The sequence below is a fragment of the Dendrobium catenatum genome, unplaced genomic scaffold (genome assembly GCF_001605985.2).
Source record: "Dendrobium catenatum unplaced genomic scaffold, ASM160598v2 fragScaff_scaffold_621, whole genome shotgun sequence".
In the NCBI taxonomy this organism is placed as follows: domain Eukaryota; kingdom Viridiplantae; phylum Streptophyta; class Magnoliopsida; order Asparagales; family Orchidaceae; genus Dendrobium; species Dendrobium catenatum.
The window spans coordinates 16,109,755-16,116,115 of NW_021319083.1; positions in this window are offsets into that span (position 1 = coordinate 16,109,755).

Below are 6,361 nucleotides of genomic sequence, written 5' to 3' on the forward strand. Positions count from 1 at the left end.
TTGTCTTCCACACTTATGATGAAGCTATTGTCAGTGTAGATGCCAAATGGAACACATATGGAAACTAATCGGAAGTGTCATGTGGAGTTAACTATTGGTGACAAGAACTTAGAAGTAGATCTTATTATATTGTCATTAGCAGAGTTTGATACAATCCTAGATATAGATTGGTTGTCTTACCACTTAGTGACCATAGATTATAATAAGAAAGAACTTAAATTTTGTATACGAGGGGAGAAATAATTTAAATTCATTGGAGAAAGAGGTATAACTTTCATGATAGTCTCATCCTTAGGGGCATACAAATTGTTGAAGAAGGGTTATGAAGGCTTTTTAGCCTATGTGAAGGAGGAGAAGAAAGAAGAGAAGAGATTAGAGGAGATACCTTTTGTGCAAGAATATCCAGAAGTGTTTGCAGATGATTTATCTGGCTTGCCTCCAAGCAGGGAGATTGATCTTACTATTGAGCTGGTTAGTGGAGCAAATCTGCTTGCTAAAGCCCCTTATCGGATGTCAATAAAAGAGTTGAAGGAGTTGAAAGATCAATTGCAATAATTGCTTAATAAGGGATTCATCAGGCCTATCACTTCTCCTTGGGGTGCTCCTGTGCTTTTTGTGAAGAATAAGGATGAAAGTTTAAGGCTTTATATAGACTACAGAGAATCGAACAAGCTGACTATAAAGAATAAATACTCTCTTCCGAGAATTGATGATTGGTTTGATCAGTTGGTGGGTGCCTTTGTGTTTTCCAAGATAGACTTGAGATCAGGATACTATCAGCTTAAGATCAAAGAAGAGGACAAAGCAAAGACAGCATTCAATACTAGATATGAACATTACGAATTTGTAGTAATATCATTTGGTCTTACAAATGTCCCTGCAGTGTTTATGGACCTCATGAATAAAATTTTTAAGACATTTATGGATCTATTCGTGATAGTATTCATAGATGATATTCTAGTTTATTCCTCAAATGAAGAGATACATGAAAATCACTTAAGGATGGTGTTATATGCATTAAAAGGAAATAAATTGTATGCAAAGTTCTTCAAATGTGAATTTTGGATGAAGAGTGTAAATTTTTTGGGGCATGTGATCAGTAATGGGGAGATTTTTGTGGATCAGCACAAAGTACAAGCTATAACAGATTGACCTCGACCAACTATCATGATAGAGATCAGCAGCTTTTTGGGTTTAACTAGTTACTATAGAAGATTTGTTGAGGGATTTTCTCGGATAACAATGCCATTATCTAGATTGACCCAAAAGGCAATGAAATCTGAATGGTCAGATCAATGTGAAGAGGCTTTTCAAATATTGAAATAGTGTTTGATGACGACTCTAGTGCTTACTATTCCTTCAGGGATAGATGGATTTCAGCTTTTATAGGGATGCCTCACACAAAGGGTTGGGTTGTGTACTGATGTAAAATGGAAGGGTCGTTGCTTGTGTTTCTAGCCAATTGAAGAACCATGAAAGAAACTATCCAACCCATGATATGAGTTAGCTGCAGTGGTATTTGTCCTAAAGATTTGGAGACATTACTTGTATGGGGTGAAGTGCAAAGTTTTTACTGATCATCAAAGTTTGAAATATATCTTCACACAGAAAGAGTTGAATTTGAGGCAGAGAAGATGGTTGGAGCTTATCAAGGACTATGATTTGGATATGCAATATCATCCATGCAAAGTAAATGTAGTAGCAGATGACTTGAGCAGGAAGACTTCCAGTAGTGCTAGTTGGATGATTACATAACAACATGAGTTGATAAGAGATTTGGAGAAGTTGGAGATTTCTGTAGTTCAGCCCAATGATGCTGAGTTTGTGGCCTTAAATCAGATGATAATTCAGTCCACATTAAAAGACAGGATAAGGGAAGCTTTGCCACAAGATGCAGAATTTAAGAAAATCTTAAATATGGTGAAGGTAGGTCATGTGGAAGAGTTTGAGCTTCATAAGGATATATAATCTATTATGGTATAGAGGTAGAATTTGCATCCCTAATGTTGGAGACTTAAGGAAGGACATTCTTCAAGAAGCTCACTATTCAAGTTATACCATTCACCAAGGTAGTAACAAGATGTACCAAGATTTGAATGAATACTTTTGATGGCCAAAGATGAAGAGAAGTGTAGAAGAAATTGTGGCTAAGTGTACAGTTTGCCAAATGATTAAGGTAGAATATCAAAAGTTAGGAGGTTTATTACAGCCTTTACTTATACCAGAATGGAAGTGGGAGACATAGCCATAGATTTTGTAGTTGGTTTACCCAGGTCCAGAAATGATCATGATGTTATATGGGTGATAATAGATAGATTGACTAAGTCGACACACTTTTTACCTATCAAGCAATCTGATGTTGTTAAGAAGTTGGCAAGTGTGTATGTTAATGAGATTGTTAGACTTCATGGTGTACCAAGATCAATAGTATCAGATAGAGATGGGAGATTCACCTCTAGATTGTGGAGGAATGTTCAAGAGGTAATGGACACCAGACTTACTTTCAGTACAGCCTTCCACCCTTAAACAGATGGTCAATCAGAGAGGACTATTCAGACATTAGAGGATTTACTCATATTATGTGTACTAGATTTTGGTGGCAAATAGGAGACACACATCCCACTGATTGAATTTGCTTATAATAATAGTTTCTAATCAAGTATAGGTATGACACCTTATAAAGCTTTGCATGGAAGAAAGTGTCGAACTCCTTTATGTTGGGCCGAAACAAGAGAAAGAAAGATCATTGGGGCTGACTTAGTAGATGATGCTACTAAAAAGATAAAACTGATCCGTGACAAATTGAAGGCAATGTAAGACAAACATAAGAAGTACTGTGATGCCAAACATAGATTGTTGAGTTTGATGTTAGAGAGTTTGTATTCCTCAAAATTAGTCCTATGAAAGGTGTAAAGAGATTTGACAAAATGAGAAAATTGAGTCCAAGGTATGTTGGCCCATTTGAAATACCAGAGAGAGTTGGAAGTGTGGCCTACATATTGGTTTTGCAATCTCATATGAGTGGAGTACATAATGTATTCCACGTATCTTCTTTGAGGAAATACATTGCAGATGAAGCTCAGAAGATCAGTATTGGAGCAATAGATATTCAACCAGATCTCACATTTATAGATGAACCTAAGAAGATCATAGATTATGATGTTAAGCAGTTACGAACCAGAGAGATTCCTCATATTAAAGTTCTTTGAAAGCATGGATTTGAGAAAAATGCTACATTGGAGAATGAATTAGAGATGAGGGAAAGCTACCCACACCTATTTGATTAAGGTATGATTTTTTAACGCTTGTCTTAAATTTTGAGGACGAAATTTTTATAAGGGAGGGAGAATTGTAAAATCCGCAGAAATGTCATTTTAGACCTCGCACGCTTTTCGATGCGTCGCGTTGAGTTTTAAGTAAAATTTTCAAAGTTGTCGAAATTCGATTCAAATAATTTTATAAAATAGAGCGCAAAATTCTGAGCAAAATGATATATAGAACCCATATGTAATTTCACATAATTTAAGAATTAACATTCATGTAAATTTGAAAATGCCTATAATGTTCTAAAAGAGTGTTAAAACACAAATGGTTTAAGTGAGGGTAGTTTGGACTTTAGGCAAATGGAATGAGGCTCCCACTCTAAATAGGAGACTGAAATATTTTGGTCACCTATTCCGTCTTGCGGCCGAACCGAGCGAGAAAAAGGGGGCGTCGGGTAGGAGGCGGAATCGAAGCTTTGGAGGTGGTTTTCGGTGGCGATTTCGAGGGGGATTGAAGGAGAAATCTAAGATAAGGTTAAGGTAAGTGGTTTGCAAGTGTTTCTTTTTTTTTCTTGAGTTTTTATTAAGGGAAGGAAATTAGCGTTTTGAGAAAACTAAATTTTTCTTTGAGTTAAGTTGAGGGAAGAGTTAAGGGATGTTTTTAAACCTAAGAAAGAAATATTTTTCCTAAAAATGTGGATTTTGAAAAAAATAGGGTTTCCTTATATTTTCTTTTCTTTCAATTTGGTTTTAGGATAGTTTTTAAATGACATTAGGAGTCCCATAATAGAAATAATGCATTTTTGTGAAGAAATTTTTGGTTTGGAAATTAGGATTTTTTCCTAATCATAGAATTTTTGAGCTTGAAGGTTTCCATTAGGTTTGGGAAGACTTTTAGAAGCAAATTTAGAACTCTTACATTAAAAACTAATTTTCTTATTTTTGGTATTTAACAATTTCAAAAATAAAATTTAATTTTAAAATGCTAATTGAGAGTAGGGAATGGTGTGTGCTTAAATAGAGATTTAAGAATGTGACTCTTCTATAAAAAAAGCATTTAAGGGGTTTAGATCGGAAGTATGAACATGAATTATGGAGGGGTCCTTTATTACCATAGTACAAGGATTTAGAGAATTTATGTTGGATTAGTGATTTTTACTTGATGCGGGTGTTTCTTTTACGTATTAAACGCGTGGAAAGGAAGAGTTTGTAAGGATAATTGACATATCACATTGTATTAAGGTAGGTAAATGTGGCACTTTTAAATTTAGAAGAAAATTTCAATTCTTTCCACCATAGCATGTTCTATACTGTTGTGAAAATTTTTAGTATTCTTTCAATCATACTACTTTTATATCTTATTATGCTCTAAATTTCATGTACATGTTTCTATAGTTGCCTAATTATATGAACTCATTTGAAAATGGTTTAGAAATAATTGAGCTTATATTTAATATCATACGTAAGTTCTTACTCATGTGTTATCTTACATTGCAAGTACATCTCTTATGTGATAGTATATAATGCATTTGTTTCTTTCGAAAGTGATGCATAAAGAATGTACTTAGCTCATTTCTTTCACCATGCTATCATGAAATCATGTAGCACATTAGGAGACAATTAACTATATGCATGAATAAGGATCTTTTTATGAATAATTAAAGAATGAATGTATGTGCATGTTGATGCGGAGGTATTTTTGGAAAAGGGACTCTTTAAGCCAATGGTTAAGGGGCTCATTTGAGCTAAATGATAAAGGGGTTCTTTTGAACCAAATGGCAAAGGGTTTGGCCAAACAAAATGTACCTAATCAGTATAAAAGATACTTCCGAGACGGGTGATTATAAGAAATATATTACATTATATACATATAAAACATTTTATGATTTATGAAAATAATTCATGTATTGTGTAAAGTGATTGGTTGCAAGCTTAACTGAAGAAAGAGGCTTAATGGTCGACCTAGAGGCATGTTACTTAATTTTTATGATTTGTTTAATGTTCCTACACAAAGTATTGACATACATGTTATTTCCCTCGCCCTATTTTCTCTAAATTTAATTGAAAAAGCATTTGCCTATTGAGTTATGACTCACCCATGTTGTGGAAAATTTTTAGGAGATCCTGTGATTAGATAATGGCAGACCAACCACCGCACACTTACCGTCGTAGGGAGACAATGGGCGGTAGGTTCTTTTGAGTTTTGTTATTTTGATTATAGATGGATGTATGTAAAATTTTTGAGAGAGTTAGATTTGTTTGGATCCCTTCATTTGGAAGAAATCTCTATGTACACGTTTCTTTTAAAAGATGAATGAAAAATGGAAGTTTTTCTTGGAATTACTTTAGTGGCTCTTTCATTATATAGTTGAAGATGTTTGATTTATGTTAAATCTTTTGATGTTATGTTATGAAGGCTTATTTCTTCCTGTCCGACCTCTGTTCCTGCCTCGCCTATGCGAGCTTACAGGGCTGGGTCGTGGCAGTTTATTGATTCCTTGTCTAAGTGATGATCAGGAGTTCTGCGATTTCTACGTTTCCGACTAAAACTTCTCCCTTTATTAGGATGTGTCTTAGGGTCCACAACAGAGGTGATCCTAGTTTCAGCAGTAGCTGGCTTGGACGGACATAATGAAGAATAATGGATTAAAGACTTATAGTGCAAATATGGAGAGGACCTCCATTCCTACTGCACTTTTAATCGGATAATATCCACATCAAGCGAAATAGCAATATGTTTTAGATATTTGGCCTCATTGTCAATGAGCACACAGACTCTAACAAACGTTAACAGAGTCCTTTGAATGGTTAAGTTATCAGCCGCCAGTGGGATTTCGACTTTGCTTGCGATTCTGGATATGCCCTCTGAATTCCAGCATGCAAGCGATAGATCGTGGATCTTAATCCAAACCGGAACATAGGAGAAATTTTCTCTCTTGGGTTTAAATTTGGGGTGCCATTTCTGGAGGATAAAAGGTTTACCTAAGAGAAACCATACGCCTCTAGACCAGATCATTTTATAATTTCAGAACAAGTGAAGCGAAGCAAAAAGAATCCATCGTTGAGGGAGATTAGTTGCAGCAAACCTTTAAGAGCCC